The following is a 27,768-nucleotide window of genomic DNA, read 5'->3' on the forward strand; positions in this document are numbered from 1 at the left end:
ATGAAAAGAACAACTAGTCTGAACTTGTAAGACTAGAAATTCTTCAAAATAACAATAAAAGGGTTGGCTTAGACTTAAGTTCCTCAAGGGTGAGAGACTGTTCTTTTGTTTCATCCCTACTGCTTTTTACCTAACTTGATATGGGAGACTCAAAAAAAAAATTTGTTAAATGAATGTATGGTTGCATGAATAGACTTGATTTCTCACCTGTCTCCCAACATCAACACACTGCTTTTATAAGAAGATGACAGGAAAGAGGGTGCATTGTATAAATACTGTTTTGTATTAGGGCATGTGTAAATATCAACTGCTAGTTTGACTAGAGATCTTGGTGTTTATGTTGAAATAGGGAGACTGCATAGGTCATTATGCGCTTTTTTTTTTTTTTTTTTTTTTTTTGTGCTGCACCTGCGGCATAGGGAAGTTCCCAGGCTAGGGGTCAAATCAGAGGTGCAGCTGCCAGCCTACACCACAGCCACAGCAACGTGGGAACTGAGTCGCGCTAAGACCTATGCCACAGCAACCTATACCATAGCTCATGGCAACACGGGATCTTTAACCCACTGAGCAAGGCCAGGGATAGATCCCGCATCCTCATGGATCCTAGTCGGGTTCATTAACTCCTGAGCCAGGAAGGGAACTCCTTGTGCATTTTTTGTTAATAGATACTTAAAACATTCATTTTCTACTCATCAAGGACTTTTCCGAGTCAAAGGAAAACAATCTTGAGGGAGACTCTAACACGAGGTTTGCTTGAAATTGTGATAAGGGAATGTCAGATTCTGGTTAGAAAATATTTTAAAATAACTTGTAATAATAGCAGTGGAAAATAAGAAATGATTCTTAGTGTTCTTTGTAACTCTTTATATTTCTAATTTAGGAGCCCTTGCTGGCTGAAATCTGTGGTACTACTGCCAAGAATTTGCAGACCGCAGAAACATTTTCATTTGCAGAGATGTTAATATCTTTTTTTTTTTTTTTTTGTCTTTTGCAATTTCTTGGGCCGCTCCTTCAGCATGTGGAGGTTCCCAGGCTAGGGGTCCAATGGAGCTATAGCCGCCGACCTACGCCGGAGCCACAGAAACACAGGATCCAAGCCACGTCTGCAACCTACACCACAGCTCACGGCAACACCAGATCCTTAACCCACTGAGCGAGGCCAGGGATCAAACCCGCAACCTCATGGTTCCTAGTCGGATTCGTTAACCACTGAGCCACGATGGGAACTCCTGAAATGTTAATATCTTAATTTCAAAACTATGTAATACTTAGTCCATCAGAGCTGATGACCTCCACCATTTACTTTTATATTGCGACCTAATTCAGAAATATTTCCGACTCCAATTCTACATATAGGATTGAATATGCTGTATAAGCCCAGTGGCTCACTGTGAGCTGCAGAAGGAGATCAATATTTATTTCAAGTGCTGATCTTTGGTCTAGCTATATTTTGGCCTAATACTTTTTTTTTTTTTTTTTTTTTTTTGTCTTTTTAGGGCCATACCCGCAGCATAGAGAAGTTCCCAGGCTAGAGGTCAAATTGGAGCTGCAGCTGTTGGCCTACACCACAGCCACAGCAACACAGGATCTGAGCTGTGTCTGCGATCTACACCTCAGTTCATAGCAACACAGGATCCTTAACCCACTGAGTGAGGCCCGCATCCTCATGGATACTAGTCAGGTTTGTTACCACTGAGCCATGATGGGAAATCCTTTGCCTAATACATACTTTTAAAAAAGTCTCGTATCTGCTTCTCAATGACTAAATTGTTGACACTGGTTTCCTCTGAGTGGTAGGATTAGGATAGGGGGAAGTTTACTTACTACCCTCTGTGTTTCTGAATTGTTTTTTTAGCAAGTGCTATTTACATAGTAATATTTGAATAAGTAATATATGCTCATAACAAATATTTTAAAAATGTAAAAGGTGGAAGTCTCTCTTCCTTCCTGTATCTCCTATTATCAGATCTCTTCCCTTTTTCTCCTCCAAACCCACTGTTTCTGGTATCTTGGATATCATTTTAGAGTAGTGTGTATATATGTGTACACATATATACACATATATACACACACACAAACAAATATATATATTTTCCTTTTTGTCACACAAAATAGCAGATAGTGCATACTGCTCTGCATCTTGCATTTTTCATTAAATATAGCTTGGGGATTTTCCCATATCAGTACAATATATAGCACATCCTCATTATTTTCCTTTTTTGCTTATTTCTATCTTTTTATGGCTACATAAAATTCTGTTAGTATATATGAGTGAGTCATGGTTTAATAGATTTTGTACTGATGGTCATTGGATTGTTTCCAGTCTTGCTACTACAAGAAATGCTGCAATGAATAATCTGTACCTAGGTCTTTTTATGTGTCAAATCTATTCATAGAATATGTTCAATTAGAAGGCATTGTTGGGGGAGCTCCCATCGTGGTACAGTGGAAATGAATCCAACTAGGAACCATGAGGTTTCGGGTTTGATCCCTGGCCTTGCTCAGTGGGTTAAGGATCTGGTGTTGCCGTGAGCTGTGATGTAGGTCTCAGACATGGTGGGATCCTGTGTTGCTGTGGCTCTGGTGCCTAGGCCGGCGACTACAGCTCCAATTTGACCCCTAGCCTGGGAATCTCCATGTGCCCGGGTGCGGCCCTAAAAAAAAAAAAAAAAAAAAAAAAAAAAAAGAAAAGAAGGGATTGTTGAGTCAAAGGCTGTATACATTTGTAAGATTGATTGATCTTGCCAAACTAACCTCCAAGGATTTGTTCCAATTTACAATTACACAAAGATAATCAAATTTTTAGATTTTTGAATACCTGATCTGTGAAAAATGATATATTAGTATAGCTTTAATTTGCATTTATCTTATGCATGAAGGTTAATATCTTTTCATACATTTATGAACTTTTCTATAAGTTGTGGTATTTTGTTTTATAATAAGAAATATATATTTGGTTTTCCTCCACAGAGCTCTGAAAACCCTTGGAACTTCCTAAGTGATGAGAGCAGTAAAGGTGTCTCAAGGCAACTTCTGGAAAGCACTTAAGGTTGAGGACTGGTTGACCAGGGAGCCAACGATGTGATTAGAGAGCCAGAACTTTCGGTCCCATCCCCACCCCCACCTCCCTGCCCTGGGAGGATAGAGGGGCTGGAGACTGAATTCAGTCACCATTGACCAATAATTTCATCAATCATGCCTATGTAATGAAGCCTCCATACAAACCCAAAATGAGGTTTAGGGATTTTGGGGGATTGGTGACACATGGAGATTGGGGGAGAGCAGTAAGCCTTGAGAGGGTCTGGAAGCTCCTCAACCTTCCCCCAAGGGGAAGGTTCCCTCAAGGGATCCATGCATCTCTTCCATCTGGCTGTCCCAGTTATGTTCTTTTATAATAAACCAGTAATCCAGTAAGTAAAATGTTTCTCTAAAATTTGTTTTGTTTTTGGCTATGCTCATAGCATCCTGGGCCAGGGATCAAACCTGAGCCACATCAGTGACAATACTGAATCCTTACTCCTAGACCACCAGGGAACTCCTGTATCTCTGAATTCTGAGGCAAGGGGGTCACTGGAAACCCTGATTTATAACATTCTTTAGAAGCACAAGCGAAAACATGGACATGCTACTGACCTGTGAAGTGGAGGGTGGGCAGTCTTGTAGGACTGAATCCTTAACTTGTGGGATCTGATGTTACCTCTTGGGTAGTGTCAGAATTAGCTGAATTATAGGACATATCTTACTGGTACAGGAGAACTCCCTCCCACACGCATTGGAACTGGCTGGGTTTTTTTGTTTCTTTTCTTTTTAGGGTCACACCTGTGTAGGTGTGGCACATGGCTCGTGGAAATTCCCAGGCTAGGGTCCAATCAGAGCTGCAGTTGCTGGCCTACACCACAGCCACAGCAACGCAGCTGTGGCTGTGAGTGCGTCTGTAGCCTACGCTGCAGCTTGCGACAATGCCAGATCTTTAACCCACTGAGCCACAATGGGAGCCAGGGATTGACCCCTCATCCTGATGGATACTAGCAGGTTCTTAACCTGCTGAGCCACAATGGGAACTCCCTGGAATTGACTGTTTATTCACTTAGTTGTTTAGTCATTTCCATTGCCCATTTTTTTATTGGGTTGTCAATTTGGGGGATATATCTATATATATAGCCACACAGAAATTTTTTAGTTTTTACATAACTGAATTTATCAATTTTTTTTGTCTTTCTTGTATTTTTAGGGCTGCACCCATGGTACATGGAGGTTCCCAGGCCAGGGGTCCAGTGGGAGCTGTAGCAATTGAGCAAGGATCCTTAACCCACTGAGTGAGGCTAGGGATTGAACCCATGTCCTCATGGATATTAGTCGGGTTCATTAACCACTGAGCCACCATGGGAACTCCGAATTTACCAATTTTTAAATGGTTTCTGGGTTTTGAGTCATATTTATAAAAACCTTCCAAGGTTATAAAGAAATTCTTCCATGATTTTTTCTTCCAGTAACTTTAGTATGATTTTTTTACATTAAATACATGACTTCCTTGTAATTTATTGTACAGTGTGAAGTATGGATCCAGTTTTTAAAATTTTACTATTTATTTATTTTTGCTTTTTAGGGCTGCACCTGTGGCATATGGAAGTTCTCAGGCTAGGGTTGAATTGGAGCTGCAGCTGCCAGCCTACACCACAGCCACAGCAACACAGGATCTGAGCCACATCTGCAGGCTACACCACAGCTCATGGCAACACTAGACCCCCAACCCACTGAGAGAAGCCAGGGATTGAATCCACATCCTCATGGATCCTAGTCGGGTTCGTTTCTGCTGAGCCATAACAGGAACTCCCTGGATCCAGTTTTTATTCCAGATGGCTATGCAGTTATACCAACACCATTTATTAAATAGTTACTCTTCTCCCTATCAATACTCTTCTATCATCAGTATATGATAAAGGTGCAATGTCATATAGATATCATATACTAATTCTTTCATCTATTTGGGTCTCTATCAGAATATTCTCATCTGTTTCATTCACCATATGTTCATTTATGGACTAGTCCCACATTGTTTTAATTACTGAGGGTTTCTAATATATTTTAATACCTGGCAAGGCTAACAATGCTACCTTTTCTCACACACAAATGTACATATTTCTTTTTTCACAATTTTCCTGGCTGATCTCCTCCATCTCCAATATAAATTTGAGGATTACCTTGTCAGGTATGAAAGGAAAATAATTTGGTATTTTTATTGGGGTTGTGTGAAAATTTTAAATTAACTTTGATAGAAATGACATTTTAACAATTTTTTTTTTCCCACTGTACAGCAAGGGGGTCAGGTTATCCTTACATGTATACATTACAATTATATAATTTTCCTGTCCAGTTATGTCTTCTACTTGTTCAAATCTTTTTGGGGTCCTTTTTTTTTTTTTTTTTTTGCTTTTTAGGGCCACACCCCCGTGGCATATGGAGGTTCCCAGGTTAGGGGTCCAATCTGAGCTACAGCTGCTGGCCTACGCCATAGCCACAGCAACGCCAGATCTGAGCGGCACCTGTGACCTACATCACAGCTCATGGCAACACTGGATCCTTAACCCAGTGAGTAAGGCCAGGGGTTGAACCTGCCACCTCATGGTTCCTAGTCAGATTTGTTTCTGCTGTGCCATGATGGGAACTCCCCTTTTTTTGTTCTTTTAAGTTTTCTATACGTAGGGCTTGTGCATATTTGTTAAATTTATTTCTAGGTATTTTCTCTTTTTTGTTGCTTTTTTTTGTTGTTAAAGTATAGTTGATTTACAATGTGCCAATTTCTGCTGTACAGCAAAGTTACTCAGTCATACATACCCGTCATATATATATTCTTTTTATGTTATTTCACATTCTTTTTTTAAATATTATTTTTCACCATGGTCTATCCCAGGAGATTGGATATAGTTCCCTGTGCTATGCAGTAGGACCTTGTTGTTTATCCTGTTGCTACTTTTTTAGTCATTCATCCTTCTATCTTCTAGTAGATTATTGTTTGTATATATATCAATTGGTTTGTGTATATTAATTTTGCATCCTTCTAATTTACTGAATTCTCTTATTGTTTATAATAATTTTTTCTTGAGTTTACAGAGATAGAATCTTATCATCTGAGTATTTTTTCTTCCTTTTCCACTTTTATACTTGAAGTCTTTATCATGTCTGATTATGATTGCTGGTACCTTCAGTAAAATTTCAACTAATAATGGTGATAGCAAGCACTCCTGTCTTATTCCTGCCTCTAGCGTTTCCCTATCAAGCAGAATGCTGGTTTAGGGGATGACACAGACGTATTCTATCATATTAAAGAAGTATTTATCTGTTCCTACTTTGAGTGCTTTTTCTCAAGTTGTTGAAACCATGAGCATTTTAATAAATACCAACTACCATAAAGTTATTCTTCTGACCTATCCGTCCTCCCACCTCCATCTCTTGCTGATATCTCACCTTACCTAGTGCTAACAGAAGACAGAGGGGACGGGAGTCCTAAGGGTCAGCTTCTGAGAGCACAGAGAAGGGCAGAGAAGAAGAATAGAAGACAGATCTGGAAGAGCAGACAGGATATATCCTATATAGAAGCCAATAACAAATAACAAAACAGCCTCTTTCTCTTCATTAGGTGAAAACAAAAAGGTTATTATAGGTGGCTAAAGCAGTTCTCTTGAAGCTAGTAAAATCACCTTTGTTTACAAAAAAAAAAAAAATGTGAAAGAAAAGTGAGGTCTCAGTCTCAGGCATTTGTACATGGGAAGCTGCTGGTACTAACCTTTTCTAGGTCTAATGTTAGCAGGCCCAGGGATGCACTTCCTAGTCAGGACTGAGCTGCTGCTTCTTCCTTTTTTTAATTTTCTTTTTAAGGCTGCACCCTCAGCATATGGAGGTTCCCAGGCTAGGGGTTAAATCGGAGCCATAGCTACTGGCCTACGCCACAGCTCACAGCAATGCCGGATCCTCAACCCACTGAGCAAGGCCAGGAATTGAACCCACATCCTCATTGATCCTAGTCAGGTTCGTTAACCGCTGAGCAACGAAGGGAACTGCAGGACTGAGCTTCTTGAATGTAGTTTCTCTCTATCTGGCAACTTTTTTTTTTTTTTTTTTTAATGGCCATGCCTGCAGCATATGGCAGTTCTTGGGCCAGGGGTCAAGTTGGAGCTGCAGCTTCAGCCTGCATCACTGCATCTAAGCTGGATCTGCCACCTATGCCGCAGCTCGTGGCAATGCTGGATCCTTAACCCACTGAGCGAGGCCAGGGATCAAACCCACATCCCCACAGAGATAACACTGGGTCCTTAATCCACTGAGCTGCAATGGGATCTCCTATATCTAATAACTTTTTTTTTAAACTCTGCCCATGGTATGTGGAAATTTCCAGTCCAGGGATCAAACCCATGCCACAGAAGTGACAATGTTAGATCCTTAACCCACAGAACCACCAGGAAACTCCCCTAGTACCTTATTTTTAAAACCTTGCCACTCCTTCTCCAGATCTAAAAATAATGTTCTAGTATGATGGATATCAGAGGGGTCAGTTGTCAGCACTGGAACCAGACACTGTATCTTCTGAGAAGGATCCAGCAGAACACTCCCTTTTCACCAGCACCTTGGCCAGTCTCCAGGGGTATTCCGCTCAGACCTACCTCAGATGCCCCCACACATCAGCCAGCCTGGCCCTGGGGGCAGCAATTTCACCTGACTGTACCACACAATGCCCTCTCCAATGGGCTGGTTCCTGTCTGCCAGACATTTGAAAACTCTTCCAATCTCCACAGCAATCCCAGCCTCCTACTGCACAGGCTGCATATTTGGGAGATACTGTGTGTCACAGGGTTGCCAGATAAAACACAAGACAGTTAAGTTTGAATTTCAGACAAACAATAGTAATTTTTTGTTTTTTGGCTTTTTAGGGCCACACCTGTGGCACATGGAGGTTCTCAGCTGAGGATCAAATCAGAGTTGTAGCCACCGCCGGCCTACACCATAGCCACAACAAAGCCAGATCTGAGCCATGTCTTTGACCTACACCACAGCTCTCGGTGATGCTGGATCCTTAATCTACCTCGTGAGGCCAGGGATTGAACCTACATCTGCATGGATACTAGTCGGATTCATTACTGCTGAGCCACGACAGGAGCTCCAGAGTAATTTTTGGTATATCACAAATATTGCATGGGATATCCTTATACTAAAAAAATTATTCTTTGTTTAGGTGAAATTCAGACTCAACTGGTACCCTGCATTTTTCTGTACTAAATCTGGCAATCCTCATCACAAATAACCCTCAATGCTTCCTATCCCCTCCCCTAGTTTCAAAATCCCTCCCCTGGAATCAGGTTCACTGAACTTTTTTTTTTTGTCTTTTTAGGGCCACACCCATGGCATATGGAGGTTCTCAGGCTAGGGATCCAATTGGAGCTGTAGTCACTGGCCCACGCCAGAGCCACAGCAGTGTGGGATGTCAGCCATGTCTGTGACCACAGCTCACGGCTACATCGATCCTTAACCTGCATCCTCATGGATGCTAGTCGGGTTCATTAACCACTGAGCCACAACGGGAACTCCAGGTTCACTCAAGAGTTAAGTCAACCTATGAGGGATATTAATTACAGAAGTCATAGTTAGGATTCACTTTAAGGCCTTGACCTCTGACTTTAACTGCTGTTAACAGTGACTAGTTTTTCCTACCAGTAAATTTGTTATTTGGGCACTAAGAAAGACATTTCAGTGGCAGTTGAGAACCAGGGCGGCACATGAAAAAATGAGATGCCAGCAGGTGTGTGTAGGAATAGGGATGGGGCTGGGGGTATCCAGGCACAGCTTAAAGGAATGCCTCAGGAAAGAGAATGTTGAAGTGAACTTGTACTATCGGACAATTTCTCTGACCTGAATCCTGGCATTATCCCTTCCTTGCTTCCCCCTTTTAATTCTTGTCTTTATTCAACAGCACTCATCCCCAGGTGCAGGGCATGAGCTCCTACCAGCAGAACAGAAAACAGCAGGCCTGGTGGAGGAAATAGCTATCAAGCAACCAAGGGCTTGGGGCAAAGTAGGCCAGGAGGAGAAGTAAAACCAAGAAATATTTAAACAGTGAGTGCTTGACATTTAAGGAAAAAGTCCAAAATTAGCCAAGAATATCTGCCTATTGCAGGATTCAAAACCTCTGGGTGACAAAACTTCTGAAGAAGGAAGTGATGGTAGCACGGGGCACCCTGCTGACCCTTCTGCCTGCCTGAGCACTTCTCCTTTCCCTCCTCCACGTGGCCACATGGAGGAGACACAAAACTCAGCGGCCCTCTCCTTGCAGGCTCTCTGAACCGCATGGCTAAGGCGGACCCTCTCTATGAAGTGGCCCTCTCTATCGAATGAATAAACCAGACCATAGCCTTATTTTCTGAGATTGACTCAATCCAACCAGCTTTCCAAAATGCAGAAGCTAAGAGTTCAGTCACGAGGCAGGCACAACCTTGCCTCACATGGTTGCTTCCATGTGGCATCCAGGTTCATGCCTGGAGACTGACCTTTCAGGGGAGCCAACCGTGGTTAAATTGTGCTGTGTAAGTGTATGTTTGCTGCTTCCCCACCTGGGGTTTTTGAGGTGTCCCAAGAAGTTATGGGGCCCTCACTACAAAGCCCTGCACAAATTTGACTCGCCCAGAGAAGCAGAAGAATTTGGGGCTCCCAATTGAGTAGGGTAGCCAAATCATCCTGGTTTGTCTGGTACTTTCCCAGTTTAAACACTGAAAGTCCCACACCCCAGGAAACCACTCAGTGCCAGGCAAGCTGAGCGACTGGTCATTCTACTATCAAGATACCAAAGCTTTGGCACCTGCATCTCAGTTTCCACGAAATGCTGGGATTGGCCAATACAGCTTCTAACATTACTGGTGCAGCTAATAGTCCATGATTCACCCTCAGGCGCCTGTCTTTACCCATCAGCTCCCAAACAAAATTCACCTGATCCAAGCCCTGAGTTCATGTAATCCAATGATAAATTAATCACTGGTGTGTTAACAGGGGAGGTTAAGCAGCATTTAATGATGGCTCTAGGAGGAAGGCAAGTGGTCACCGGCTGAGTGGTGCTAATGGTGGGAGTTGAGCTGGGGAGATGGGGTATGTGCCTCTGGCCATCTCGAGAAGAAGATATTCTTTAGGCAGGCAGCTTTGGAGGCAGCCAGCCCAACAGAGCTGATTCGATGGGCTGGTTTTAGCTTCACAGCAAGAACTATAGCCACAAGGCAGGGCAGTCTTGTCTGGCTCCAGCCAACTTTCACACTGACGTGAATAAAGCCAGTAGTTGAAACCACAGACAGAGAAGAAAGGAAGTAGTCTACTGATAGCACTATTTATTTATTTGTGAACACATCTGCTCTGAGCCCTGCTGCCATCTGAAATAGAGACAGGCAGCCATCATTTTGGGGTTGGGAAGAGTTCAAACACTGGAATCACAACCTGCTAACTGGGCAGCTATTAAGTTGAATCATATGAACTTGCTGGTATTAGACCTTTTTTTGACCTGCTAAAACAGGAGTACCACATGGTTCAGCTTAGTAACCTATTGTCTCTTTTTCTTGGTTTCCTCATGAGTGAAATGCAGATAGGTACCAGCCTCAAGAAGATGCAGAGAGAAGACAGGAAGTGCTCAGACAGCCCCTGGCTCCCACTCTCTGCTCAGTGATGTCCACTCTACTGCAGCCACCTCCACCAAGACTGGGAGAGAAGACCATGGGGTCTATAGGCTCCATCAGGCGAAATCCAGGGGTACTGATTCTAGGACATGTGACACCAACAAACAAAAGCAGATAGGTCATCTTAGCTGAATGCAGAACTTCATTCTAATCCCAGGGTTAGGAAAAAAGAATAAGGTTCACATCACAGATTTTTCAGGTCATTCTGAGAACTGAAGATTTTGTTTTTTCTTTCATTACAGCACAATCAGTTCCAAAGCACAGCAAAGGGCTTTTATGATGGGATTTTGCTGTAACAAAACTGGGCCCTACCTTTAGCTTTACCTCTGTGTTTGTAGCAACCGCATAACACAGCCAACTTGTTCAGTTTAATTCTATACATACACAAATGCATACACGGGAAAGCACACACACAACAAATGAGATCACCTCATCACTATCAGAGCACAGAGAAGTTACCCTGGATTTCTTCTCTCAATAACTAACAGGAAGAAAAAAAAAAAAAAAAGAGAGAGAGGAAACACAAAACATTTTGCTATGGTATTATCATCACAATTAAATAAAATTTATTAACTTAAGCAAATTCACTTGGATTTTTATAGCTCCAGGAATCTAGGAAATAGCTCTGTTACATAAAATGAGGAAGTGCATCTTTAGGTCTCTTAATATGTTTCTTCCCTATAACACTCCTGTGTTTTGTCTGTTCTCTTTGAGTTCATTCCCTTGAAGCTAAAGAAATCTGTTAACACATGAACAGGGAATACTACAATCCTTTAGTCAAATGACAGCCGAAGAAGTCTTTGGGCTCCAAAACTAGTACTTCCCTACTGTGTAGATCCCATAGACATGAGGTCACAAATCAAAAAAGAAAACATCCTTGAACCTGGCTTGGTTTAAGTTCTCTCTCAAGCAGGCTTCTTTCAAATGTGAGAAAGTTCAATTCTCAACATGTATGAACAAAAGGTTTTTACAAAAGAATGCTTGATTGTGCCTAATAATGGCTTTGCTTGAATTAATTCCTTCCTGGTGACAAAGGCTGAGCTTTTGAACTTCTGGGTATGGCTAGGCAGGGCATTTTTGCTTGGTTTGGTTCTCTTAAATGGGGAGAAAAGCCTTGGTTGGGTATCTGGTATTTTGTGGCCAGTAATTATACTACAATTGTTACTGTGTATTATCCAAACTTCAGTTTTTGACCAGAAGCCAACTGTACACTCTAAAACAAACATCTTCTGAAAGCCTATTGTGTATTGAAATGATTTTAAAATCCACTTCGCAAATAGGATTGGGTACAAGTCAGATTTTTTTTCAAATGATGCTTTGCTTTAAAAGGCAGCATTTCTTGGCCTGTCAGTTAGCAGCTCTCACACATGATCTTTCCACTTAAGCCATCTGACTGCTGCCTTCTCCCTTCATCACTGTGGATGTATGTACATGTGCCCCGGGGAACAGATGTCCTCTAGGGTGTATGCTCATAACTGAGGGAGAGAGAGTGATAAACATTTAAACATAGAGAGAAACAAATCACCTTTTCCACAATGAGACTATTGAATCACCTATAGACAGGCTTTCACAGCTGTGGGTCTTCCTCTGGTAAGACCATGTCCTCAACTCTTAAATAAAAACTCAATCACTAGGATTGCTGGATCAATCCTCCAGGGGTGGAGCCATAAGGGACACGGTGGAAGAGGGAGAGTGATACATTTAGAGGCCAATCAGGCAGGAAGGGGCTTAATCTGCTAGTTCCCAAATATAAGAAATTTCATCAATGCCTCTTCCCCTCACTGTTGGTTTCAGGAAAATGACACAGAGACTTCACCTCACAAGGCCTGGTGACGTTAATGTGATCCACATGTGACTGAGAAATGGCTTTTTTTTGGTATTTCCCTGTCCCTACCTCCATGCCTTGGACAGTAGGCCCTTGATCATTGCCTTAATGTAGGGGGATGATGTGACAGGATGCAAAACAAGAATGAAAAAATTTCTCTGAGTTGTGTTCTGTGTTGCAAAAGCCCTCAGAGGACTGGAGAGGATCTGGAGTACAGTCAAAGGATTTGGAATAAAAAGGTTTGGGGAGAGTGGGGCTTCCCTGGAAGATGAGAAACACTTTCCTTCACTGGGGTGGGAGGAGAGATGGACAAAAAATGAGAGAGCAAAGGCCTGGGTGGGTCCTTCCCTTCTACCCTACCCTCTTTCCTCAGAAAGGCAGCAAGCCTGGGGAGAAGAACAGCTGCTGGGTGTGGATCTGCAAAACCTCCCAGACCCTGGACTGGCCCCAAAGTAGCAGGCAGTGGCTGGACACAAATGGGGCCGAGTGGCCAGGAAGGAGGCACTTCCTTCCTATTGATAGTCTTCCTTCTAGAAGACTAGAAGGAAGCGTAGTCACCTTGGTTGACGCCTCCTCGAAGAGCTGACCTGAGGAACAACTGGGTCCTTCAATACCTTGGCACTAACCCCCACAACCCCACAACAGCACCTAAATGTAGACACATACTCAAAGGCTGAGAGACACTAAAATGATGGGAGTCATGGCTGACACCTTCCAAAATAGATAGAGCAGAGGCTGGAGCTTCCACTGTGGCTCAGCAGAAACAAACCTGACTAGTATCCGTGAGGATGCAGGTTTGATCCCTAGCCCTCTCTTTGGGTTAAGGATCTGGCATTGCTGCGAGATGTGGTGTAGGCTGCAGATGCAGCTTGGATCCTGTGTTGCTGTGGCTGTCGCAAAGGCCAGCAGCTGTAGCTCGATTCAACCCCTAGCCTGGGAACTTCCATATGCCAGAGGTGCAGCCCTAAAAAACAAAAACAAAAAACAAACAAACAAACAAAAAAATAGAGCTGAAGCTTAAAAGATAAATTAGGTTGATTCATAGTGGAATAAAAATATATTTATTGTGCACTTGTATCAGTGCCTAATCTAGTGTGAACTTCTGGAGTAGACAGTGTGGTGTAGTGGAGGGATCACTAACTTGAGAGAAAACTCTGTCACAGTTGTATGTGACTTTGGACAAGTCCTGTGACCATTCTGGGTCTCAAGGTCCTCAATCTATAAAATGTGTGTAATAACACCCACCTGACAGCTCACAGTGCTCTTGTGAGGAATGGGATGTTGCATGTGGATGTCACAGAATACAGCGCAAAGCAAGGAGGCAGCCTAAAAAGTATCAAATGCAAAGCACAATTAGAAGGAAAATACTGCATAATAACTAAACTTGCAAAAACTTGAAGGAAAGACTGGCTAGACACTTATCAATTTCATTTTCTCTTCCTGGCACATAAAAGACAGTACTTCCCGGCTCCCCTGCAGTTAGGATGGGACCCTGTGATTGGGCTCTGCCAGTGGGATGTGGCAAAAGTAGCAGACAGTGCTTGTAGACCTAGCCACAAGCTTTAACGTAGTCCCTTCTTTGATGGCAATGGTTGAGGCCAAATGTTGAAGCTGATGACATTGTAAGATGAAAGGAGCCTGAATCCCAAAGTCACCATTTGAAGGAATCACCCAGGAGAGCCCCCCTAACTCAAACTGAATTGTGATGTAAGATGTAAACTTTTATCATGTTAAGTCAATAATGTGTTAATTCAGCCTATCTAGCCTCTCTTGACTGGCATAGTATTGGAATTAACAGGATAATAACATAATATATAACAATAATATATCTTCACATATCATGTATAATACTTATTTTATGAGAGGACTCAGGCAAGAAGAAGTGGCTCAGTCTGTATCTTTCCTTCCATATTATGAAGAACATAAAAGTTCACTTTGTGCTGTTCTTGGGTAAAGATATCACAAGCACAAGTTACAGTGACATTCAAGTCTGTGGCTTCCCCAGTGGAAGCACACTTACCTATAAACGTGAAGGAAATTTCTTACCTGGAGTTGAAAGACCCCAGGCCCTCTCCACCTCCTCATTACAGCTGCTGAGATTTTACCTTGTATGACTGCTGCCTGGTCTTAGCTGGGAGACAGCTCCCTCCCTCCTCAGCTCAACCTCCCCTTGGACATTCAGAATTCTAATAGGAAGGACCCAGGAGATGCTCTTGAACTCAGGCAATGAGGAAATCAGCTCTGCAGGGAGCACAGCTGTTACAAAACATCTCAAAGCAGTAGGTTACGTGGTTGCTTATTGCTACCTCCATTCCCCATACAGTTCCAGCATGCACACATCTGCAGCTTAACTTCCACTCAAGGCACCAGAGCAGGCGGTTCTACTGACTGTACTCAGAGACCAAAATTCACTGCAGCCCTGGAGGCTGTCCAACTGAAGACAGCAGGACAGTGATGCTTTTCCCAGAAACCACACTGTCTTTGTCCAGGGCTGGCAAGAGAGCCCAGTTATCCTGGAAGGTTCTGGGCTTCAGATTTCCTCTGCCTCAAGCCTGGTCACCACACTTTCTCTGGGTAAGGGTTTATTCAAATGCCTTTGAACCAGTGGGAAAGATCTTTAGGGAGCGTTGGTCCCTTAAATCCTTGAAAAAGACTACCCTCCTTTGGACTAGTTAGCTGGCTTTGATCCACGGCAAAGAATCCTGCCCCGTGGGCATGCAGACTTGGGCCACTGGTCACACGGGATGAACAAGGAGCTATGAATACAATGGGAAATTTGTCAGCATAACTCACTGAAATCTCAAAGCCCCCATATTGAGGGCAGATAAGTGCAACTGTACCATCATCCTGAATAAATGGTACTGACCTTCAGAAAAAAAAAAAGCATTAACAAAGCGGGTGAAGGTTCCCACTTTGTCACTGCAGAGGCTTGGTTCGCTGCTGTGGCACGGGTTTGATCCCTAACCCAGGAAACTCTGCATGCCATGGACACTGCCAAAAAAAAGTGGTTTAGTGAATAAATAACCATATATATATACACATAATTTCTCTTGGTATTATTGTTATTATTGATGTAGGGAGAATTGGTAAGCTGAAGAATAAAGATACTTCAACTGTTTCTAATTGTTGCTTTTTCAAATAAACACTTAAAAACTAATATGAGTTTATTGTGGTAAATTTGCTAACTACGGAAATGTATACAAAATGTTTTAATAACATCTTTCAGCTTCTCCTTTGTGATATAGTTAGCCACGTACATGTCTATCACCCTTCTACAAGAAATATACAATATTCTTATCTACCTACCTTTGTGGAACAGAGTCTCCACAGCTAAAAACAAAACTTAAAAGTAATGAAGACTACAGTGGTGCATGACTGTGGACTCTGAAGTCAGACAGACATGGTCTGGAACCCATCTCTAATCTTACTAGCAGTGTGTCCACAGGCAAGTGATTTCAATGCTCTGAGTCTCTTGTCTGTTGAATTGTGGTCATCCCTAGACCCCAGCTGATGGAATGATTGCTACTTGAAGCACTGATGCCTGGAGGTGTCCCAGTTTGAGCACTGAAAATCCCACAGTTGGGAAAATTCCTCAATCTTGGGCAACCAGGAAGGTTGGTCACCCTACAGAAAAGTAGGACAAATCACACACTGGCCCTTAAAGCTTTTGCGTAGAAGCAAAACACAATCCTTCTGTTTATTTCAGTGACTCAACAAGTCACGGGGCCACAGAGAACTCCAAGGGTTGGGGAAGTGCCATACTACTATATTCTAGGGAGAAGACCTGGAAACAATTTGGTAGGCAGCTGTAATGAACACTGCTGTGCCCTTCCCAACCCCATCAGGGTTTATAGTCTCCCTCGTGTGACATTCAGCTCTAGCACCTGATCTTAGCACATTTATTGCCAATGGATTTTCACTCCCCATGCTCCACTCCAAAATGGCATTAGTAGTAAGTTGAGCAATGGATGACAAGGACAGAATCAGCTTCTCCTTCAGTGACATCCATCCATTCATTTATTGATTAGTGGATTCATTTACTAGATAAATGCTGATTGAACCCTTATTTTGCTGGAACTGTGCTATGTGACATGATGTGATCTTTAGTACAAAATATTCAAGTTCAAGGAATGGTGAGCTGGTAATATCAGGTTTTTACTGTGCCATTTGTAGATCTCATTTCCTCTATTAAATTACTTTGTGGGTAATTTGATATTTTCTCTCCTGCCTCTTCTCAACATTCACTAAAGACTGAATTTATACGCTTAAAGTACGTGCTCAAACTAATACATTCCTACCTCCTTAGCCAAAGAGCATGACTCTGGCTCCTGGGTTAGGAGCTGAGTTTGGGGAAGGAGATAGGACTTAAAATTGGAAAGCTGTGATGCCCTTACATATTTGTTAGTCCCTGCACTAGATTTTATGATGTAAGTGTGCTGTTAGCCATTCCCTATGCAAATGACTGCTTCCAAAGATCTAGATCACACTGGTTGCAATAACCTGGGGAGCGTTGAAAGACCCATGCCCATCAAACCAATTAAATCGGAATCTCCAGGGTGGGGTAGGACTAGGGCATTGGTATTTTTTAATGTTTCCCAGGTGAAGCCACTGACTTAGGACTGTGGTTCTAAAATTTAAATACATACCAGAATCACCTGGAGAGCTTGTTAAACAACATCCACTGGGTCCCACCCACAGAATCTGTGATTCAGTAGGTCTGAGGTGTGGCCCAGGAATTTTCATTTCTAACAAATTCCCAGATGATAAGGTTGCTGCCACCAGGAGACCACATTTTGCAAACCACTGGTCTAGGAGATCCTCAGCATCTTTAGCACGAATGGAATGGGCAAAGGCTAGTGGTAGGGAAGCTATTCTAGAGGTTTATTACCTTTGGAGGATCTGCTTGGGTTGCACTGCAGATTCAGGTCTGCTTGTTAGTAATCTCTCTGAGAGAGAGAGGTAAAATAAAATGGCCTTGTAGACAGCTGTGAGGTCTAAGTGACATAAAGCACACCATGCCCTTAGTGCAACAGTGGCCACGAAGCAAGCACTCAAACGATACCAGCCTGCAAAGCTAAAATATGGCTCCCAGAAACCAGGAGGAAGCAGGGACATCAGAGAAGGGACCGAAACCACCATACCTCCCACAGAACTTTCTTCTTTCCTCTTTTTTTTTCTATATTTGCCTTAAAATTTTATTTACTTTTATTCTTTCTCATATTCTTTTTTTAAACTGAAGTATAGTTTAAAAAAAACCTGGAGTTGATTTACAATGTCATGTTTCACATGTATGGCACAGTGATTCAGTTATACGTATATATATATTTATTTATATCTTAGATTCTTTTCTTTTATAGGTTATTACAAAATATTGAGTATAGTTCCTGTGCTATACAGTAGGTCCTTGTTGGTTACCTATATTATATACAGTAGTGTGTATATGTTAATTCCAACCTCCTAATTCATCCCCCATTTCCCTTTTGGTAACCATGTTTACTGTCTTCTTGCTCCCCCTTTTTTAAAATAATGTTTGAAAAGGCAATAAACATTTATGATTTAAAATATATAATTTTGCCTCCCCCAGAAGTTCTCCAATCCTCCAGGTTCTGCTTTTCAGAAGTAAGACTAGTTCCAGTTTCTTACATAAGCCTCTTGAGTATTTTTTTCACAGAACTAGAACAAATAATCCAAAAATTTTTAGGGAACCAAAAAAGACCCAAGAGGATTGCCAAAGCAATGCTGGGGACTAGAGGTGGGGGGACAACAAAGCAGAAGGCATAACTCTCTCAGACCTCAGACAGTACTACAAAGCTATAGTAATCAAAACAGTGTGGTATTGGTACAAAACCAAACATACACATCAATGGAACACAATAGACTCACATATCTATAGCCAATTGCTCTTTGACAAAAGAGAAAATAATATAAAATGGGAAAAAAGACAGTCTCTTCAGCAAGTGGTACTGTGAAAGTTGGACAGCTGTGTGAAAATCAATGAAATTAGAATACACACTCACACAGGCACAAAAATAAACTCAAAATGGTATAAAGACTTAAACATAAGACATTACACCATAAAACTCCCAGAAGAGAACATGGGCAAAACATTCTCTGACATAAATCATACAAACGCTTTATTAGGTCAGTCTCCCAAGGCAATAGCAATAAAAACAGAAATAAACAAATGGACTCTAATCAAACTTACAAGCTTTTGCACAGCAAAGGAAACCTATGGAATGAGAGAAAATATTTGTAAATGATGCAACTAACAAGAGCTTAATCTCCAAAATATACAAATAACCCATACAATTCAACAAAACAAAAGCTAAACAACCCTATAAAAAATGGGCAGAAGACCTAAATAGACATTTCTCCAAAGAAGACATACGGATGGCCAATAGGTACATAAAAAGATGCTCAACATCACTAATTATGAGAGAAATGAAAATCAAAACTACCATGAGGTACCACCATACACTGGTCAGAATGGCCACCATTAACAAGTCTACAAATAACAAATGTTGGCGAGTGTGTGGAGAAAAGGAAACCCATCCTACACTGTTGGTGGGAATATAAGCTGGCACAACCACTGTGGAAAACAGTTTGGAGGTTCCTCAGAAAACTAAAAATACAATTACCATATGATCCAGCAATCCCATGCTGGATATATATATCCAGGCATATATCTGGACAAAACTATAATTCAAAAAGATACATGTACCCCTATATTCATAGCAGCACTATTCACAATGGCCAAGACATGAAAAGTCCATCAAAAGATGAATGGATTAAGAAAGTGTGTTATATATATATAATGGAATACTACTCAGCCATAAAAAGAACAAAATAATGCCATTTGCAGCAACACGGATGCAAATAGAGATTATTACACAAAGTGAAATAAGTCAGAAAGAAAAAGACAAATACCATATGAAATCATTTTATGTTGAATCTAAAATACGGCACAAATAAACCTATCTACAAAACAGAAACAGACTCATAGACAGAGAGAACAGATTTGTGGTTGTCAAGGGGGCAGGGAAGGGAGTAGGATGTATTGCAAGTTTGGGGTTAGTAGATGCAAACTATTACATATAGAATGGATAAACAACAAGGTCCTACTATATAGCACAGGGACTCTTAACTAATCTCCTGGGATAGACCATAATGGAAAAAAATATATAAAAAAAGAATGTAGGAGGTTCCCATTGTGGCTCAGTGGTAATGAACCCGAATAGTACCCAGGAGGATGCAGGTTCCATCCCTGGCCTTGGTCAGTGGTTAAAGGATCCAGTGTTGCCGTGAACTATGGGGTAGGTTGCAGATGTGTCTCAGATCTGGCATTGCTGTGGCTGTGGTGTCAGCTGGTGTCTGCAGCTCCAATTCGACCCCTAGCCCAGGAACTTCCATACGCCATGGGTGCAGCAGCAGAAAAATAAATAAATAAACATAAAAAAAAGAATGTATGTATGTATATGTATGTATGACTGGGTCACTTTGCTGTACAGCGGAAATTGACACAATGCTATAAATCAACCATTCCTTAAAAACTTTAGAAAACTTTTAAAATAAAAAATAAATAAAACTACAAGTAAGTGTGTATATATATGTGTGTGTGTCCCCCTTGTTTTAAAATATTAATGATAGCTGGAACACAAGTCTCCCTCTACCCTAACCCATGTACAAAATGGAGTGGTTAATGATTAGGGCAATAGAGTCAGAGACTCAGTGTCTGATGCACATTTCTAAGTTGTTTTACAGATACTATACCTGCCACCAGAAGGGAAAAAAAGCTAACTGCGTAATGACTAGACTATAGCCCTGACATAAACTTCTCTAACTTGAACAGTACTGAATCTACTGCTAGCACAAGTCCAAGAATTGGCCTCAAGAGAATGGGATTAAATTATTGCTCATAGTAATCTATATATTTGTGGGCATCAAAATAATTGTAGCTTGTCCTGCCTATATATGTAAGTGGGCAACTAAAATTGTCAGCAAAGAGATGTTACAGACCCATGTTGACATTTTCCATTCTGAGAATAGAGTGCCCCTATGTCAGCATGAAGAAGTTAGAGATGATAGATCTTCGCCCCTAATCCCACAGAAATAGAACGATATTCTGACAAGAGGGGGTTTATAAGTAGCTCTTTGCAGGAAACCCCCCTCAACAGGAAGCCCCCTCTCTTGTTACTTTAGCTATATTGTAACTAACTTTTTTTTGGCTTTTTTAGGGCTGCACCGCCACACAAGGAAGTTCCCAGGCTAGAGGTGGAATCCAAGCTGTAGCTGCCTACACCACAGACACCACAATGCCAGATCCGAGCTGCATCTGTGACCTACACCACAGCTCACAGCAATGCCGGATCCTTAACCCACTGAGTGAGGCCAGGGATTGAATTCATGTCCTCATGGATACTAGCTGGGTTTACTACCGCTGAGCCACAACGGGAACTCCTGTAACTAAATTTAAACCAAACATGTCCATGTTCTACTCATCTCTGGCCCAAACAAATCCTTCAAATCTTTTAATCACATAATACCTTGCCTAACTTGTTGGTTCTTTCTGTAAATCAAAGAATTAGAAATGAAGAATTAACAGATGACCAAATCTCTTTCTATCTTCCCCTTCAGTAATCTCAGTCAACTGTGTGACCAAACTGTGTGAACAAGATAACATCTAGAGGAAGATCACAAGGAGTGGACAACCCTGCACACTGGAGAGGATGGTGATGACCCTGACCCCCATCTCAATGATTAACTAAGACTACTTCCTTGTTTCCCTTTAAACACTTTCATGGCTAAGCAGAATCTTTTTTTTTTTTTTCTTCTTTTTTGTCTTTTGTCTTTTTTGTTGTTGTTATTATTTCTTGGGCCGCTCCCACGGCATATGGAGGTTCCCAGGCTAGGGGTTGAATCGGAGCTGTAGCCACCGGCCTACGCCAGAGCCACAGCAACACGGGATCCGAGCCGCGTCTGCAACCTACACCACAGCTCACGGCAACGCCGGATCGTTAACCCACTGAGCAAGGTCAGGGACCGAACCCGCAACCTCATGGTTCCTAGTCAGATTCGTTAACCACTGCGCCACGATGGGAACTCCTAAGCAGAATCTTTGGAGATGGTTTTTTTGGAGTGTTGAATCCACCATGTCCCCAGATTGCTGATATTCTGACTAAAGGCACCTTTCCTTTCTATCAATATCTGTTAATATTGATTTTGTAAGCAGTGAGCAGCATGACCTGTTTATTTTGTAGTGATGTTATACACACTGTTTTTGCAATCTTTTAAAAATACACCTAGAGAATCCTAAAGACTCTACCAGAAAACTGTTAGAGCTCATCCATGAATTGGCAAAGTCACAGGATACAAACTTAATAATACACAGAAATCAACAGCATTTCTATATACTAACAATGAAAGATCAGAAAGAGAAATTAGGGAAGCAATACTGCTTACCAGCGTATCCAAAAGAATAAAATACCTAGGAGTAAACCTACCTAAAGAGACAAAAGACCTGTACTCTGAAAACTATAAGACACTGATGAAAGAAATCAATGATGACACAAATAGATGGAAAGACATACCATGCTCTTGGATTGGAAGAGTTACTATCATCAAAATGACTATACTACCCAAGGCAATCTACAGATTCAATGCAATCCCTATCAAATTATCAAGGACATTTTTCACAGAACTTGAACAAAATATTTTAAAATTTGTTTGGAAGCACAAAAGACCCAGATTAGCCAAAGATATCTTGAAAAAGAGAAATGGAGCTGGAGGAATCAGGCTCCCTCATTTCAGACTATACTACAAAGCAACAGTCAGCAAAACCATATGGTACAGGCACAAAGACAGAAATTTAGATCAGTGGAACAGGACAGAAAGCCCAGAATTAAACCCACACACCTACAGCCAACTAATCTATGACAAAGGAGGCAAGAATATACAATGGAGAAAAGACAGCCTGTCCATAAGTGGTGCTGGGAAAACTGGACAGCCACATGGAAAAGAATGAAATTAGAACACTCCCTAACACCATACACAAAAATAAACTCAGAATGGATTAAAGACCTAGATATAAGAGCAGACACTATAAAACTCTTAGAAGAAAACATAGGCCAAACACTCTCTGACATTAATGACAGCAACATCTTCTCAGATCCACCTCTTAGAATAATGACAGTAAAAACAAAAATAAACAAATGGGACCTAATTAAACTGAAAAGTTTCTGCACAGCAAAGGAAACCCAAAACAAAACAAAAAGACAACCCACAGAATGGGAGAACATCTTTGCAAATGAATTGACTGACAAGGGATTAATCTCCAAAATTCATAAACACCTCCTACCACTCAATTCCCAAAAAACTAACAACCCCATCAAAAAATGGGCAGAAGATCTAAACAGACAATTCTCCAAAGAAGACATACAGATGGCCAAAAAACACATGAAAAGTTGTTCAACATCACTTATCATTAGAGAAATGCAAATCAAAACCACTCTGAGGTACCATATTACACCAGCCAGAATGGCCATCATCCAAAAGTCTACAAACAATAGTGCTGGAGAGGGTGTGGAGAAAAAGGAACCCTACCACACTGTTGGTGGGATTGTAAATTGGTGCAACCACTGTGAAGAACAGTATGGAGATTCCTCAGAAAACTAAAAATAGAACTACCATTTGATCCAGCAATCCCACTCCTGGGCATCTATCCAGAGAAAACCATAACTCGCAAAGACACATGTACTCCAATGTTCATGGCAGCACTATTTGCAATAGCCAAGACATGGAAACAACCTAAATGCCCACTGACAGAGGAGTGGATCAAGAAGATGTAGTACATATACACAGTGGAATATTACTCAGCCATTACAAGGAACGAAATACTGGCATTTTTAGCAACATGGATGGACCTAGAAATTATCATGCTGAGTGAAGTCAGTCAGACAATGAGACACCAACATCAAATGCTTTCACTAACATGTGGAATCTGAAAAAAGGACAGAATGAACTTCTTTGCAGAAGAGATACTGACTCACGGACTTTGAAAAACTTATGGTTTCCAAAGGAGACAGTTCCAGGGGTGGGGGATGTGCTGGGGTTGTGGGATGGAAATCCTATAAAATTGGATTGTGATGATCACTGTACAATTATAAATGTAATAAATTCATTGAGTAATTAAAATAAATAAATAAATAAAATATCCATATCTATGCAAGATTTTTTTTTTGGCCACACCCATCGCATGTGGAAGTTCCTGGGTCAGGGATCAAACTGGTGCCACAGCAGTGACCCGAGCTGCAGCAGTGACAATGCCAGATTCTTAACCTGCTGAGCCACAAGAGAACTCGTGGAGGTTTCTTTTTTCACTTAAGCCTGTATCTTGGGGATAGTTTCATATTAAGGCATATAAATCTGCATTATTCTTCATGAGTCTGTATCACCCCATTGCAACTATGTAGCATAAATTACTTAACCAGTCTCCTATAAATGGGTGTTTACTTTTTTCTTTTGCCATGATAAGCATTCAAACAGCAAGTCAAACGGATCTATCAGATATACTCATTGAGTTGAAATCAGATCAGATTATATCAAATTTCTCTTTGATCCAAACTGCCAAACTCCCTGAGAATTTCCAAGGGTGGTCTAGCAGCAAAGGTTCTACTGCCCGGCTGCTTGAATTCAGTTACTTGTTGTAGAAGCTGGGCCAAATGACTCCATAGCCCCATGCCTCAGTTTCCTCATTCACAAAAGGATAAGAAAGTTCTCTCCTCACAGGGTTGTTAGGAGGACTAAATGCAAATAAGTGTGAAACAGTACAACACCTGACACAAAGTGAGTTCTCAGTAACTCTGACATGAAACAAAATAAAAAGTTAGACCAAGACAAGTAGAATCCCTGAGACAATGGTGGGTAAACCACATTATCCCATCTTGGTTGGGCTTCTGCTTCTATGCAGCACAAATAGTTACTAATGATCCCATGTTTGGGGTACATATAATCTGCACTGATGGGGCTTGTGTTAGAGAGTGTGACATGCCCCAGGGGTCTAGCAATATCACCAGGACTGATGAGACTTTTCTGAGGACCAGGCCCTTGCCTTTGCTTTGCTCCTGTCACAAAAACTCACACAGACTAAATGTGGGGTTCCAACACCTGAGCTTCCAAAGGAGTGAAGTGCCAAGAATGAGATTTAATGCTGACTACAAGAATAAGAGGTTTACCTGGGGAAACCGATACTGAAAGAAGTGAAACAGCTTGCCTTCGATTACACAAAAGGAATAATGGAGGTGGAATTAGCATATTAGAAAGCATTGTCTTTCCATTGTGCAAAAAGCCTCCAGCTATCTCTCCCTCATTTAAGGCATGGTGTTGGCCATGTAAAGAAATGATGGTGATGATAATGATGATGCCTATGACAACAGTACTTAACTAACTTGTATTGAACCCTATCAGCCAGGTGCTGTGCTAAGCATTTTATTTTATTTTTTTATTTTTTATTTTTTTTGTCTTTTTTTTTTTTTTTTTTGCTATTTCTTTGGGCCGCTCCCGCGGCATATGGATGTTCCCAGGCTAGAGATTTAATCGGAGCTGTAGCTGCCGGCCTACGCCAGAGCCACAGCAACTCGGGATCCGAGCCGTGTCTGCAACCTACACCACAGCTCACGGCAACGCCGGATCGTTAACCCACTGAGCAAGGCCAGGGACCGAACCCGCAACCTCATGGTTCCTAGTCGGATTCCTTAACCACTGCGCCACGACGGGAACTCCTGTGCTAAGCATTTTATATGAATTATTTTACTTAATTCACTCAATCATAGAGTTGAGTGTTTGCTATGTGCCAGGTTGCTCTTCTGAGCACCTTACACATTTAGGTTCATTTCATTGTCACAACAATCTCATGATGTGGATACTAATATTATCTCCATTTTATAAGTGATGAGCTCAGGGATGAGGGATTAGCTTACTTACAAAAAGCTAGTGTTTAGGGGATTTGCAGTTCTGACTCAGATACTCTGGTTGGTTGGTTGGTGTTGTTTTTTAACTTCAGGTGCAAGAGGTTGTATTGAGCAAACTTCTTAGTCTATAGGACCCTCTCTCACTGATCTCTGCAAGGCCCCTCTCTTGTTTTATCAATCAATCATCTCATTTTATTTGGGGCTCCTCCCACTCTCCCCCCTTTCCCTAGAAGCAACCATTCTACTGTACTTCAGGAATACCTTGTTTGTGTGAGTTGTTGCAAAATCTGCCTTCTAATACAGGCTGTCTTGTGTTGTTTGTGGTTTCTTACTTACTTTTCCAAGAGCAGCAAAAGCTTGCGTCATCATTATGTAAGACCATTGCTGCTAGAGGCTGCCCCTCAGATGCTTGAACTACTATACTAGAAAAGTAAATTCATGCACTTCCCTCTCTGCTGATGAGCATGACCCAGCAAGTGAGCTTGAGATCACAGAAATCATTTAATCTTGGTTCCATTTCCAACTAATACATTTGGGTTAATATAGTTATAATAGATCTGAAAAGGTCAGCAGGATGAAAGGATAAGCTAGAGATCAATGGATGTCCAAAGGCTGGTTGGGAGTTGGCCCCCTATACCTCCATCAACTCCCCTAGCCCCAGATCACCCCAAATAACAACAATCCATATAAATATGATGGGCTTGCCATAAAACATGGCTTAGGACAAGTCCCCTAGACTCTCACTTCCAACCAGATTATCACCCCAAGTCTCTGCAGAGGATTGGGTCCATCCACACTGGAGCTTTAGTAAGCACCTAACTTGTATATCTGAGTTAATTCCACATGGTAAAGAAAAATGTTATTCTAAAGCTAGAGGTATAAATGTATATAAACCAATACAGTCACACAAACTCAGACCATTTGTGGCAAAGAAGCACTTCACCATTCCCTAATGTTCAAAAATTCTACCTGCACTTCTGCCACACTGACCAGACCCCATTTCTACCCTCCTACCCCCACCTCACATTACTTTCTTTCCTGCCATCAGGCCCATTATTAAATTATGTCCCCCTACATGGGAATTTTGAAGTCCTAACCCATAGTACCTCAGAATGTGTCCTTATTCATAAACAGGGTCATTGTAGATGCAGTCAGTTACAATAAGGTCATTAATCCAACAAAACTGGTTTCCTTATGAGAAAAAGGCCATGTGAAGACGTAGAGGTGCATGGGGAACACCGTGTGAAAATCAAGGCAGAGATTGGATTAGATGCATCTGTCAGCCATTTAGGAACACCTAGGAATGTCAGCCATTAGCAGAAGCTAGAAAAGAGGCATGAAAAAGATTCTTCCACACATCCTTAGAAGGAACCAAGCTTGCAAACGCCCTTTTTTTTTTTTTGGACTTCTAAGGTCCAGAACTAGAGGAATATAAATTTCAATTGTCTTAAATTACCTACTTTGTGGTATTCTATTATGGCAGTCCTATAAAACCAAGCCTGGTCAGCACTTTCTAAGCCTGAGAGCCACAGGGAGACATTTTAGCAAGGCCTTGACCTGTATCCATGACACCACCATCCCTGTCCTCCCTGTGCAGCCAACCTTGCTGACCCCAACTCTGGATAGGACATGCTATCTAATTTCTCTGTTCTTGTCCACAGGCTATTAAAATGATAGCAAAGTTTATAAATTGGTTATGTTGCAAAGTCATTGGCTTCCTTTCCCCAACATGAATGTATCCCAAAGACTCACCCTTTGTCATGTTTTGCCCTTCTTTCTATTCTCCCTTGGTAATTTAGTCTAATCTCATGTTTCTCCATCTACTAGTATAATTGACACCTGGAAATCTTTCTAGCCCTGGGCTTTTCTCTCAAGGTCCATTTCTGGCTGCATCCTAGACATCACTGCCCAATTGTCTTACTGCTTTACATTCCACATGTCAAAGAATGAACTCACTGAGTTTCTCCCCCCAGAGCCCCTAGTCCTTACTTTTCTCTTCCCACTCACTCATGCCAGAGAGCCCTCCCTCACCTTCCACATGCAACAAATTATCATATTCAATAAATTCCAACTGCCCTGGTATCTCCTATCTCTTTTCTTTCTCAGTTTCCACCTTCCATGTTTGCCACAGTGACTCCCACCATATAAATGGACAAGTACGTTAGCACTCAGCAAATGGCAGCTGTTGCAATCACATGCATCTCTCTTTTTTTTTTTTTAATACATGTCACATCTGGTTGCTAACTGAGTTCTGAAAGCATGGTTGTGAGCATGC

The 27,768-nt window shown here is 41.6% G+C and overlaps 1 protein-coding gene across 2 annotated transcripts in view; it reads right to left on the reverse strand.

Moving 5' to 3' along the window:
* Positions 1–27,768, reverse strand: part of NFE2L2 (nuclear factor, erythroid 2 like 2) — a 178,701-nt gene that overhangs the window by 56,809 nt on the left and 94,124 nt on the right. The window contains exon 5 of one of the 2 annotated variants that reach the window (XM_021075130.1): positions 13,774–13,854. The exons of the other annotated variant lie outside the window; for it this stretch is intronic. The gene's annotated coding sequence lies outside the window, so the exon portion shown is untranslated. The remainder of the gene's footprint in view (positions 1–13,773; positions 13,855–27,768) is intronic. 2 annotated transcript variants of the gene reach the window in all.

This window comes from Sus scrofa, chromosome 15 (assembly GCF_000003025.6).
Source record: "Sus scrofa isolate TJ Tabasco breed Duroc chromosome 15, Sscrofa11.1, whole genome shotgun sequence".
NCBI classification, from domain to species: domain Eukaryota; kingdom Metazoa; phylum Chordata; class Mammalia; order Artiodactyla; family Suidae; genus Sus; species Sus scrofa.